A 13,574-nucleotide genomic window follows, 5' to 3' on the forward strand; every position below is an offset into this window, starting at 1 on the left:
TACACTTCTCCCAGCAAATTTGCAACAAATGTCCAGTTAGGAAAAATTTCTGCTGACCTGTGTATGAGCAGCCAGTGCAGATGTGGCGAGTTCTCCTGTCACCTTTTGTTCCCAGCCATGTCAGCTGTGCTCTGCTCCAAGTGCTGCTCACACTCCCAAATCCCCTTTTCCAGCTCTATCTTAGGAACTGCCCAGATTTTGTAGTGTAATCTGAGCAGGGAAGTACCATGTGCCTATGATATGGTTAATTCACTTTCTACCCCCTGCAATGCTTAAGGAAGCTGCTTCACATTTCAAAGCTGAGCCTAGGGCTGCCTGACCCAGGTAAAGCCAGGGCAGCGCCGGGGCTGCCTCCTCCACCCCAATGGGGCCCTAAAATAACTCATTTCCCCCTCCCAGAGCCCGGGGGGATTGAGGGGCTGCTGAGGCCCTTGTTTCCCTTCCCCTGGGTGCCTGGCGCAGCAGAGACCGCAGTCCCAGCAGAGAGGGGACTCCTTGCTGAGGGCCACCACCATCCCCAGGGCCAAAGCCAAGGCTGGTCACTGAGGCAGCTCTGGTGCGGCCCCTCAAGACCCAGCAAAGCCCTGGGCATCTGGCCTGGGATCTTTGGCAATGAAGATGTTGCACATGTTGGGATGGAAGAGTCCCATCTGATCCTCTCCAGGTTTGCCATCAGCTAAGCAATTAACAGTGTCCAAAAACCACTAAATTTTATCAATTAACTCTTCTGTTAATATTCTTCTATTGTTATTGATCTATTTCTGGTTTGAATTTGCAATTGCCATCATGCTTGACAAGAACACTACTCTGAGAGAAGGAGGAAATGCCTCTTCTTCCCAAATTGTGCACAGGGGGGAGTTACACCCGCTGTGAAGCTGCCAAGCATGAATGAACCAGAGAAGATGCAGAGGAGCAGAGGGAGAATAGTCCCCAAATCCTGTCACTGCTGCTGGTCCAGCCCCAGCCCCACACTGAGGTCCCCAACGCTGTGCACCAACCCAGGGATAACAACCAGCACCAGCCTGCTGCAGGCATTTCCTGAGTGTTTGGTCAGAGAAGGGTGAAGTGCAAACTGACACGGGCTGTGCTATTCCCCAGCTTTTGTGCAAGCAAATTCCATGTAATCCCAATGTCAACATGGTCAATGGCCCAACCACTGCTAAATCAAGACAGGGAGGCCGAGGGAGTCCCACATGGCAAGGGAAAGGGAGGTCTCTGCTCCTCTTTCCACCAGCCGTGGGCAGATGGGGGAGCAGATAGAGCTGCTTTTCAACAGCCAAGAGAGGGCCCCTAAAAGAGATTAAAGGGAAGAAACAGTCAAGGATCCTGGAAGAGGAAAGATATAAGACAAAAAGATGGAAGAAAACAGAAAACCTTTGGGGGGTCTTTTAACTCTTGGCCAGAAGGCAGCAAAGCAATTTCATGTAAAGAACCTGCTTTTTAAATCCTTGGCCTGATATTTAACATCTGCAAATACCTTGTGTGGGATTTCTAACAACTGCATTCTGCATCTTTGAGCTTTCCTGTCTTCAAGCTCTTGACCTTTACTCTAAAGCAAAGGTGATAGCTCTATCTTCCCTGTTGCATAATTTACTAAACCCAGATATGTTTGAAATTAGCCTGTTGGTAAGGTAAAACTTGGAATAATTTAATGGACTATTTCAGAGAAAAAATATATATTCTTCAAGGGTCAATTCAACATCTCAGCTCAGAAGTTTCATCTCAACTGGGGTGACAATTGCTTACAAAACAAAAGCAACAAAAAGTGAAGTGACCTCAAAGGTTAGGAATGGATCCAACAAGTCGTCTCTGTCGATGGCTGTGTTTATAGTACAGTATCATGGAATGGTTTGAGTTGGAAGAGACTTTAAAGCTCATCTTGCTCCACCCCCTGCCCTGGGCAGGGACAGCTTCCATTGTCCCAGGCTGCTCCAAGCCCTGTCCAGGCTGGCCATGGGCACTGCCAGGGATGCAGGGGCAGCCCCAGCTGCTCTGGGCACCTGTGCCACGGCCTCACTGTGAGGAATGCCCAGCCCCAGGCAGCACCTGCACTGTGCCCAGAGCACTCCATGCTCCTCACCCACCACCCTGGGGTGCCCCTTGCCTGACTGGGGTGGGTGACCCCGATTTCTGTGCCCCCCCAGCCCTCCAGGTGAGGCCAGGCAGGGCTGCACGGCCAGGGCAGGGCACAGCTCCAGCCAGCTCTTCACTGCCTAATTCCATTAGCCTGCAGAACAGGCTGTAATTTGCTGAAATGATGATTAATCAAATCTTATTTTTCTCTAAAGCAGCTAATGAACAGCCAATTAAGTGTCTCAGTAATTCTCAAATAACAAAGGAATACTCATGGAGTGACAACTACCAGCTATTTGACAGCACAGGCCCAGCAGTGAAAGCCAGCCTGGCTGGAAGGGCAGGAGGTGTGGGACCACCACATCGTCCCAAAGCCACCTTTCTTTCCCACTTCAGATCCCCACCATCCCCCCGTCCTCACTGCTTGCTCCCAGGCCTTTGTGCCCATGGCTGTGGAGGGACAGGGAGCCCTTGTGGTGCCACCGAACAAGGGGGTTGGGGATGGGGTGCCCAGGGGACAGGGGTGCCCAGAGGACAGGGGTGCCCAGGGACAAAGGCGCCCAGGGGACAGGGGATGGGGTGCCCAGGGGACAGGGTGGCCAGGGGACCCCACAGCACCCCCACATCGAGCTGGGCACCCTGGGCCTGCCAGTTCTGCCTGTCTCGTGGTTCAGTTCACATCCTTTGCAGACTCCAAACAAATCCATGAATGCTTTGTTTTGATCATATCAATCAGGGTAAGATTAAGATACATAAACACAGCGCAGTTACCCGAAAAGCAAGGAATGACATTTTAAAAAGAATCCATAATCTTTGTTTTTTGAAGTATTTCTTCAGTGGGAATTGTGTTGGAGCAAAGAATGCAAAACCTAGAAGCTTCCAAGAGGGGGTCATGTGAAATTACTCTATTTCAAAATTTTTCCAAATCACTAACATTTTGACTCTGAACGTATTTGTAAGAATCTGCCAAAAAAACATCAAACCAGTCAATTTTTTTTGCAGTTCATAACTGTCTCCTTTTTTCCCAGGTCTTAAAAAATGTTTTTGTAGAGAACTTATGTCATTTCTGTAGAAACTTCTGCAATCCACAATGACATTGCACTTTTTTTTCAAGTAAAAACAAGCCTCCCAATAAAGAACAAAGAACATCCTTTGTTTCAGATGAAGAATTTCAGGAGAAACCACAAAATGTTCAAGCAAAACATTAAACATTTGATTTTCCACCCATTTTGCCAACAGTCTAAGTTTTCCCATACTTCTAATATCAGTGTCACTAAGGAGGGGAGGGGACAGGAGGCAGGTCAGATGGATGACAGTCATTCTGCAACTTAAGACCTGTTAATTAAAAAAAGATGAAAATAGAATGTTTTGCAGAAAGCAGTTATCTTCCTTCACTTAGCTTTTCTTTTTAATGAGGAAACAAGCCCTGCTTGATTTACCCATCAGGAAAAAACAGCATTGAGGGAAAACTGGAAGTTGTTACTTGAGTTACTAGAGAAATCCTCAGCTCTGTTCCTGAGAACACCCAGCTCTGCAGCCACCTTAGTCACCGATATGAGAGTCCTGCCCTTTGTTAAGGCCCAAACATTACTGATGGCAGATGTTATTTAGGCTCTTTAAACGAGTTTTTGAAAAGCAGGCTTAAAATCAAATGGAAACGTTTAATTTTGAACCCACTGGAGAATATGTGAAACACACCCATGGTTGCCTGACACACTTCACTGCCTGTTTTCACAGAATGGTTTGGGTTGGAAGGGATCTGAAGATCATCTAGATCCAACACAATTATCGAGTTCCAGTTCCCAGTTAGTGGGGTTTTTCCCAGTGCAAAGCCATCCCCCAGCTGTGGCAGCAACATGGAACTTTGTGCAGCTGCATGTTGGAATGCCACAGTGCCCAGCACTGCACAAAGACACAATTTACACAATTTAAGTGCTATTTACACCCTCAGAGACAAGCAACTCCAAACCACAGAAACATAACCAAGAATTACATACATGAGCTGTCTGGTCTAGGCATATGCTTCATTTTCATGGCAAACATCATAATGTGCTGATTTATTTTTTAAATTGTTACAGAAAGAGAGATTTTAGTAAATTTAAGTAAACCCCAGTGAGTTTCTTTCACTTCACTCTATTTAAATGCAGGAATAGAAGTGATGCACTCAAGTTAACCTGTTTGCCCAGACTGGAGAGACATTATTAAATGTTCTTTTACACATCCTAAATATTCAGACACTTGCAGCACCCCAGGGCATAGTGTGCTATGTCAACACCTTGAGAAGAATGCAAACATCTTAATAAAAGCGAGGAGAGATTGCTTATCGTGCACTCTTGCTGTTAACATCTGCATTTTACAAAAGCTCACGAATTATTACACACACTTTCCACAGGACATATCCTCCTGGATATGCAGGCAGCCATGCCAGGAACCAAACAGCATGTCAGAAAGCAGACTGCATTTTTGGTGTTGCTCTAAAGGCAAATGAATGTTTCTGAGCATTCTGCAGCTCTCCTGAGCAGAGCCATTTACTCTACTTCATCAGCTCAGAACTGAGCAGTAAATCCCCCAAACCAATCTGCTCTGTATCACATTATATCCTTCCCAAATAGCCATCCAAGTTTTATACATTAATCATGCCCAAGATCCTACATTCAGGATCATCAGACTGGATGTTGTATGGATTGCAGGACAGAGTTCCACGCGTGAGCAGATGAGATCAGAACAGGACGTGCCGTGCCACCAGATGTGAGTGTCCTGCTTATGGAAACTGAATAAATAAAAAGTTGGCCTCCACAGAGCTGGCAGAGCCTCTGGGCAGGCTCAGCAACTCAGCTCCTTCAGGTGGATGGAGGAACAGCCTCTCTTAGTCCTCTCTGATTCACTTCAGGAAAAAAGAGACAAACTCAAAAGGCAGCAGGATTATCTTCAGTAGTCTAATTAGTGGCTCGAGATAATCCACTTGGCTTTGTCTAAAGCAAATTAGGGAGTGCTCGTGGGAACTGTGCAGAGGCAGAGGCCAGCAGGGCCCGGAGCAGGGCGGGCTGGCAGTGGTCAGTGGGGTCAGGGATCTGCACCATCTGCCCAGCCCTGACCCTGGGCTCAGGGCGTTTCAGGAGGTGCACGCCAGGCCAGTAACTCTGCCCAGCAGAGCTGCTACCATCTTCTCTGCCAACTCCTCTTTGAGCCGCTTAGCAAAGCAAAACTAGATTAAAAATAAAACAAAATTGGGCTTTGCTATCAAAACTAAAATCTGGCAGCCTGTTCCCATGCAAAATCCTTCACAAGTGATACATTTGTGGAGGACAGCTGGAATAAATCCATGACATTTAATGACATACTAAAAGCAAACCTTGAACAAACAACTTTAAATCATTTGAAATACTACTGTGAGTAGATGAAACTCTGCAGCACTCACATGTTACAATAATTAATCATTTCTAAACAGTAGAGTTTAATTATTTTTAAAAAAATCTTTTGCAGAAGTGGGTGTTTTTCCCCATTCCAGACATATATTTAAAGTAACACTCTCCTGTGAAAAGGTTTCACTTCAGAGTTTTAAATGCATTCTCCCATTCTGATCTGATTCATGACACCAGCAAAGAGTTTTTCCAGCTTTCACCTTAATTTTTTTTATAAGTAACCTCACCTCCAAAGCCAGAGCATACCATGGAAAAGCAGCAGTCCTAGAAGTTTTTTCTATAAAACACTTCAAATGTGATTGCCACAGAAACTGAGACAACACATTGCCTTATAACTTAAATGGGAATTCAGATCCCATAGGCATCCCCTAACCTCCATGCATATGCAGTATCATCCTAAAAGGTTCACAAATGCCGGGCAGAAGAACAGGTCTGCCATTCCCTGGGAAAAAGAGCTGTTCACTGATGCCCTGAAGGATTTCCGCTGGCCCACCCTGAGCACCAGGGACCTGTGGAATTTCCCAGGAGGGACAGCTATGAGATGGGGGCAGGTAGCAAGCTGAGATGATTTAGGACAGCACAAACAGTGTAAGGGGCACATCTCAAGCAGCTGCTGGTCAAAGAGGCCAGCTCTCATTAAGTGAAGCCGGGGGACACACGGACGGTGTCTCCTGGCCGCGGCTACAGCAGGAGCTGGCTGAGGACCAGCAGCGGGCTGGTAGTCCCCCACCACGTCTGGCAGGAGGGACAGAGGGAACATTCACTGTGCTAGTGCAGACTCAGCTACTTCAAGTCAAAAACAAAGGTGGTTTGAGCTAACCTGGCTGGATTTGCAGTGAGGTGGATTAAGAACACCCATAAGACCCCTTCTGCCAGCCCTGGTGGGGATATAATCTATGCTGGTTGTATTTTCTATTTCCAAAATGTCATGTATGCCTGCCCCAGGAATTGCTTTTTCTCTCTCTCTCTCTCCATCAGCAGTCTAGACAAAACTGCTTTAAGATCCTTTCTTGACTTATGTGTACAGGTGTAAGGGGTTAGCAGTTACTAAAAGGTTTTCTGGATACAGGAAAAAATGAGCTCCTTGTCTCCAAGGTATTCTCAGTGAATAGAGTCAGGAGCAAAAACTAGAACTAAACTAAAAGAAGTTTCCTGCCAAGGATCACAAAAAAAAAAAAAAAAAAAAAAAAAAAAAAAAAAAAAAAAATTCCTACCAAAATAGGGAGAAAGTCTGCGAAGTGTGGAAGTGTGGAGGGGCACTTCCTCAGCCTTCATGTCACAGAAAGAGTGGGAGGTACCTGCTGGTGGCAGCTCCTGCCGGGGTGCCTGAGCCCAGCCCATGGCAGCTGGCTGTCCGTCTGTCTGTGCAGCTGTGCCAGGGACCCACAGAGCATTCCTGGCACCGGGCTGGGCACTCCCTGCCTGCCTTCATTCATAAAAACCAGCCCACGCTGGGGAAAGCCCCAGGCTCCAGTGCACCCAGCAGTAAATGCCAGTGACATCTCTGCTCAAACACACTGCCCTGGCCTCGTCTGCATGCTGAAGTCAGTGATCAGTGACACGGCTTCAACTTCTCCCTGCCTCTGGCTCCAACCCACGGAGCTCGTGAGCAAACGAGACAGACAGGAATGTACGCCTGCCATAATGCAAAGCAAGGGATGTAATTAACACAGCTTAATTTTCATGAATAATGGGTTAGGTTTGTAATGCACTAGAATGAAAACGTAGCTCAAATTGTCTGGTCTTGCTCTGGTCACGTTCAACAGGAGGAGGAGTGGCCAGGCCACAAGTGAGCTGCATTTCTTCATACCTAAGTTTGTTTTGACTGTTTGATTTCCAACAGAAAGACCACAATAACATAAGCAGGAGAGAACAAACCGCTTTTTGGAAAGCCCATTTTTCCAAAGTTTCTTCTGTTTAACTCCTGATCTGTACGAACATGGAATTGGAAAGGACTTCTTGGGATATTAAATACAGGCCCCTGTTATTAAAGGCAACATGTCACTTCCAGCAGAAAGAAAGGTTTATGTTATGCCAATGAGCTGGAAGGAAATCCAAATTTCTAATGCACGAGAATGGGGGGAAAAGCTAAACAAAAGTGAATGCATGAGCCCATATCACGAGATCAGAGCCTTATTCTAAACATATGGGCTGGTGGCACATCGAAGAGGAGATAAGAGGCACAATAATTGAGTCATGGTTCTTTCTGTCACTAGGGATCTGCATACAACTAAGAAAAACACCTCAGCACACTCAGCCCTGGGACAGAGGAGGAAGGAGAGCTCCCAGGGCACTGTGAGGCCACCTGAGATCACAGTGGCCCCGAGGTCAAAGGCTCATGAAGAGGCAGGCAGGCCTCAGCCAGCAGCACTCTGGTTTCCTCTGCTGAACAGCCAGAAGGCAGCTGGAGCAAAGTGTGTGCCCACTGCAAGTCTTTCAGCAGCCACCAAAATCTCTGCAGAATGTAAGAGACACTTCTGGTTTTGGCAGAAGCTGCTAAATCCCACCTTGTACCCACAAACTATGGGAAGAAACTCCCAGGCATGGAAACGTTTCCAAAGGACAGTTTGAAAGGGAAGAGCAATCCTGTAAAGATTTCTTATCTCCCTGGATTAAGGAAAGAAAGCAGCAGAGAGAGGTGTGGTTGGCAGGAGGCTTGGTTTGCTTTACATGGGGGCACAGGGACGATGGGGAGGGACAGCCACGGTCCCTTCCTTCCCCAACAGTCTCCCTGCAGCCTGTGAGACCTGAGTTACCAGACACAACAGCAGCGAGAGCAACAGGAGCTCTCAGAGCTTCCAGTACACACAAAAAAGGCACAAAATCACAGTGTGGAAGCAGCCTGGAGAAGGGCTGCAACCACTCTGCTCCTGCAAATCCAGAGGAAGGGATGTCCTGCAGTGCTGAAAGGGTTCTGGCAGCATGGAAGCCCCAGCAGTGTCCCCTCCTGGAACTGAGGAACTGTCCAGCAAAACAGTTTCCAAGTGGTCCAACACCAGGACTCCATCCCAGCCGGGGACAGATGATCAGATGCACAAGATGCCACTTCCTGACTGTGCTGCTGTTCCACTGCCATCCACCACCTGAGCCCCTGGAAGCAGCCTGGGGGGCCTGGTGGGCTCCATCTCACACACCTGCAGGAGTGACTCAGGAGCACTCTGGTGAGGCTCCCTGGGAGCTCACAAGCCTCTTCCAGTGGGATCCAGCTGATCCTCAGCCACACTCACCCCCCGCCCCCAGAGATGAGGGTTGTTGTTTCCCTCCCACTGCTCATGCCTGAGAGGGACAGAAAGAGCTTTGTTTGGAATGTCATCTTTAATGCCACCAAGCACTGCGGGGGACTCTCTGCCCAACATCACCTCTCAGAGGCCACCTACACTCAGTGCACAAAACTGCAGAACGCCATTTCTTCCAGCTTCAAGCAGATCAGAGAAATTTAGAAGTGTATAATATCACATGATTATCTAATGCAACTGGAAGGGTATTAAAATGGATGGATGGAAAGTAAAGAGAGATCTCTTCAGTCACAAAAACTGACTTAAACTAAAAGAAAACCATTTTACCTACTATTTATATACACTGCAAGGCTACTGTTTACTCATTATTTATTCCACTATCACTTGCAGAATAGCCTGATGCAGTGTGCTCAGACCAGCAGTTCCACAGAAGTGGGGTACCTGAGGAGCTCTCAGAGCTCCATGGCTTTGCCATGAGTTTCTGGTCTTCAGTGGAAAAGTTAAAGCTCCAGGCTCTACACTAAACTCAATAAACCCTGCTCAGAGCACTGCCTTCATGACAGAATACATTGATGCAATTAAAATAACATGGCTCTTGAAGAGTAAGGCAGCACCGGGAAAGCTTTGCCAACAAAGCAATGCCAATTAAGAGTGTGATTTTTGGAAGATATTTTTAGGCCAACATCAGCCCTATTAATGCTGGTATAACTGTCTTCAAAGTGATTTTGAAGGTCCAGCTGACGCCACTTGGGAGAAGAGCTAGTTAAAAGACTAGGGTTTGGCCTCTATAGGCTCCATTCTGTCATCAGGGGAAAATCTTTCATAATAAAACTAATTTCATCCATTCCACTGATAAGGGGGGTTTATGTCCAAAATCTTCTCAGACAATTTTACACCCGTGACCTGTATAGCATGAGCTGTAGTTTTTGTTGTTAAATGACGTAAGCTACAAGTAAAGACACATTTATGGGATGTATCCATAGCTTCCATTTGCATCTGAAAGGACCAGGATGCCTAAAGCAAGAGTGTGTCATGAGGAGCGGGAGGAAAGGAGAGAACTTGGGTGCTGATGATCTGTTAGAAAACCACACAAACTCCAAACACCGCCCCTCTGCTCATCGCCTATAGGTGCAAAGAAACCAAACTCGACGCTAATATAACTTGGCAATAACGGCAACTTTCCTTTCCAAAGAAAACCAAAGGCTGAGGGAGAAAATTCGATACCAGTGGGGCACACACCAGCTCCAAGGCCCTTCCTGCAGGTGTTACAGACCGTGTGCCCAAACCCTCCTCCTCTGACCTCATCTCGGGGCGGCTCAGCTCGGGGGGACCGGCAGGCTCCTGCTGAAGGCTGCGGGCGATAGGGGAGGAGATAAGGTGAGGGGAGGCATGGGGGCCGAGAGCCGGCTGGCGTGGGCTCAGCCCCGCACGCACGCAGCGCTTCTGCGGCCGGCAGCTCGGCTTCCCGCTGACCCTACGAGCCTGGTGCCCCAGCCTGCCCCAGCACATCCCTGCCCTGTCCCGCCGGAGCTCCCGCACAGCCCCCGGTCCGTTTGAACGCCGCTCACTCCAGAAATCCGAGCATACCAGCAAGAGCAGGCAGAGAGCGCTTTTCTTAGCTCTGCCATGTACCTTCTCCTCTTCCTTTCGCACTTCCCATTGGTTTTCGCTGGGCTCACGAGCCTGCACGGCTCGGCGGACGCGTTTAAGGAGCAATCCGGGCAGCTCTCCCCCAGCGCCAAATGACATTTGCTTTGCAAACACTCCCCCCGCCCCGCGGGCCGCTCTCGCCTCCACCCAGCGAGTTGTTTTCAATAAACCAACAGCTCCGAAACATCCACAGCAACTTTTTTTCCTTTGGAAAACTGCCGCTTTCAAACCAACAGGAAAAAAAAAAAAAAAAAAAAGAAAAAAGAAAAAAAAAAAAAAAAAGAAAAAAGAAAGAGAGGAACAGCACAAGGAAATATCCGCGCATTTGTCCCGGGAAGGGCTCTGGGTAGAGGGGCTGCAGCGGGCTCCGGGAGCGCCCGGGGCTCCGCGCCCCGCACTTACCGGGCCGCGCCGCGCGCTCGCTCCGCTCCGCGGGGAAGGGGCCGCGGGACCCCGGGGCCGGAGGGAGGGGCCGGAAAGCGGCGCCGAGGCCGAGCGGCGCCGGGGTTTGTCCAACCTGACAGCGGCCGGGCGGGACGGCAGCCCCGCGGAGCGCGGCCCGACACGCCGGGACAATGGGATGGAATGGGATGGAATGGGATGGAATGGGATGGAATGGGATGGAATGGGATGGAATGGGATGGAATGGGATGGGCTGTGCGAGGAGGCTCACGGGGACGGGAGCAGCCCCCAGACGGGCTCCTGGGCACCGCAGCTACCAAGGAAAAGAAAAAGCCGGGGGTGAGAGGTGAGCGCTGCGCCTGCTCCGGGACTGAGGGGCCTCACCTGGCTCTGCCCGGGTTAACGCCGCTCTGTCGACCAAAGGTGGCTTCGAGGTTGTACTATAAGGGCTTTTCAATTTCTTTTTGTCCCACAGCTGCTTACTGAGATGTAAGCAGCCCCAAACTCACCTGGCCGTAAGCCCTCAGGGAAGCTCTCGATGCTCGGACCCCGATCTGCTCATCGAGAGCGTCCCGTTGTTGTCGAATGACAATAGCGACTGTTTATAGAAACCCATCCTGGGATAAATTAGAGACAAGTCCCTGGGACGAACCAAGTCCCTGCAACAAACACTGTGTCATCGGGAAAGCATCCCTCCTCAGAGGGTCTCGGGAGTAAGGCCGGTGCTTCTCCCTGCCAGACAGCGGCTGTGCCTGTGAGCTCAGGGGGCTCAGCCAGAGGGAGCCGCTTGTCCTGGATCGAGAGCTCTGCCACCTCTCTTTGGGCACCACGCTCGGCTTCCCCCTGCCCCTCTGTCCCCTCAGTACCTGCTGTTTCCAGCCAGGCCCTCAGGCCAGCCCTGGAGCTCTGTCCCTGGGGCAGACAGCTCTGCGACACAGCTGGGATGTCCTCACACCGAAGGTCTCCTCTGTCTTCCCGGGCATTTGGTTACGGGAAGGAGAGACCCTGTTTGGTGCCTGTTGGCCCAAGCCAGCAGGGAAGAGCAGCAGGAGCATGGCAGTGTCCCACCGAGGCCACCTGCCCAGCCCAGCAGCACCAGCCTGGCCTGGCCCGGGCTTGGGGACAGCTGCAAACAGCTGGTGGAGGCACCAGAGGCTCCACGGCCTGGCTGCCAGCTTTGCATCTCCCAACAGCCAAGGCATGCAGCAGAATCCACTGCTGCAGTCAGGGCTGGGAGCTCCCTGCAGTGCTTGGTCACCTTCCTCCTCCACACATCAAAGTCAGCCTGGCCTGATCTACGACAATATAAATGCAACATTTGAGGAAACTTTGGAGCTGGTCCTGGCTCTCAAGTCCCATTCACAGGCAAGACTGAAGTCTGCACAGACAAAATGTGCATACAATTAGGGAAAAGTAGCAGGGTAAGAGTTTCCATTTCTGAAATGTGGTATCCTGTCTCCAACACAGCCAGTGCTTGGGAAAGTGGGACTGTGTTATTGTGTGATGCTGCAGTGTATGTGGGAAGGGTCCTGCCAATTGCTGCTGGACACCCTGAGGGATGGACTAACTACACAAAATCATTGTGTAACTTTAACCAGAGAGAAAAATGCTATTTACTTTGTCAGCAAACAATCAGCCCTCCCAAAATGTTCCTACACAGTCTTGAATTTCATCTGGAAGAAAAATGAAAGCATAGAAGGAGCAGAGGACTCTGATTTCTCTCTCCATCTGTGGAGATGCAGTGTGAGCACTGCTGCTCTGAAAGCAGGGTCACAGTCCCCTTAAATTTTGTGGTGAGCCCGTGAGTGCCCCTTGCTGGCCCCCACTGCAGCAGGAGCAGAGGGGAGCAGCAGAGCTGGGGCAATGCTTTATCTGGGGTTTGCACTGAGATGGAGACTGGGACTGAGCTGACAGCAAGCCCACATCTGCCAGCTCAACACCCTGAGCTGTGTGTTTGAGGAACACCAGGAGAGACCAAAGGAGTCAGGACTGTGATAAAACTAAACCAGGAATTACAGGAGACTCCCAAAATTACTCCAGCAGCAGCTTTTCCTGTTATAGCCATGATGCCCTAAGCAAGGTAAAGTCTGTAGGTAAGTTTAAATCTCATCAGTCCAATTGATGCACATGGGAGATACTTTCAGGCTCCCAAATCCTTCCTCATATCAAAGGGGGGGTGCAAGCTGCACCTCACCAGAGCACCATACACCTGGATAAATTCAGGAACTCCTAAACCTAACCCAAAAATTGGAGCCCTTTGCTGGTGGCCTGTCCTCAGGCAGTGCTTTCACTCAATTTGTCCAAGAAAAAGCATTATTCTGTTTCTGAGCCATATTTTTAACAACATAAGATCACTTAAAATATTTTTCATTGACTTCAAGTGACACTGAAGAACTAATACATCCAGGATTTAATGAAGTGAGGCTAAATGGAAATATCCATCATTTCTGAATGAAAGAAAACTGACAACATTGTCTGGGGACTGAAAGGATAAGGCAGGTCGTGTGAATCCACACAGCCATCCTCATGGGTGGGATAAGCACATACCCAGGGACTAGCTTTGGAAAGCACAACTAACTCTTTGGAAATGTGATTTCAGGAGAAAAGTTTGGACTTCAATCCAGCCCTGAAGCTCTGAGCTCTGCACTGTGCACCAAAGGAGAGAGGGTAGCACTGTCCCCTTCCAAGGGACAGACAGGGAATCAGAGCACAGAGAAACCTCTGTACATGGGGTGGTTAATCCTTGACCCATCTAGAAACAACTTATTTTCCAAACAAAAGCCCCACAGAA

General features: G+C 49.1%; 1 protein-coding gene across 2 annotated transcripts in view; it reads right to left on the bottom strand.

Annotated features, from left to right (window-relative positions):
• Window positions 1–10,831, bottom strand: part of FBLN2 (fibulin 2) — a 95,459-nt gene extending 84,628 nt beyond the window's left edge. The window contains exon 1 of one of the 2 annotated variants that reach the window (XM_054640199.2): window positions 10,784–10,831. The gene's annotated coding sequence lies outside the window, so the exon portion shown is untranslated. Of the gene's footprint in view, window positions 1–57; window positions 162–10,783 lie in introns of those variants that run through there. The other variant, XM_077184746.1, reaches the window with a different exon arrangement.
• Window positions 10,832–13,574: the final 2,743 nt, after the last annotated feature.

This window comes from Agelaius phoeniceus, chromosome 11 (genome assembly GCF_051311805.1).
Source record: "Agelaius phoeniceus isolate bAgePho1 chromosome 11, bAgePho1.hap1, whole genome shotgun sequence".
Classification (NCBI taxonomy): Eukaryota; Metazoa; Chordata; class Aves; order Passeriformes; family Icteridae; genus Agelaius; species Agelaius phoeniceus.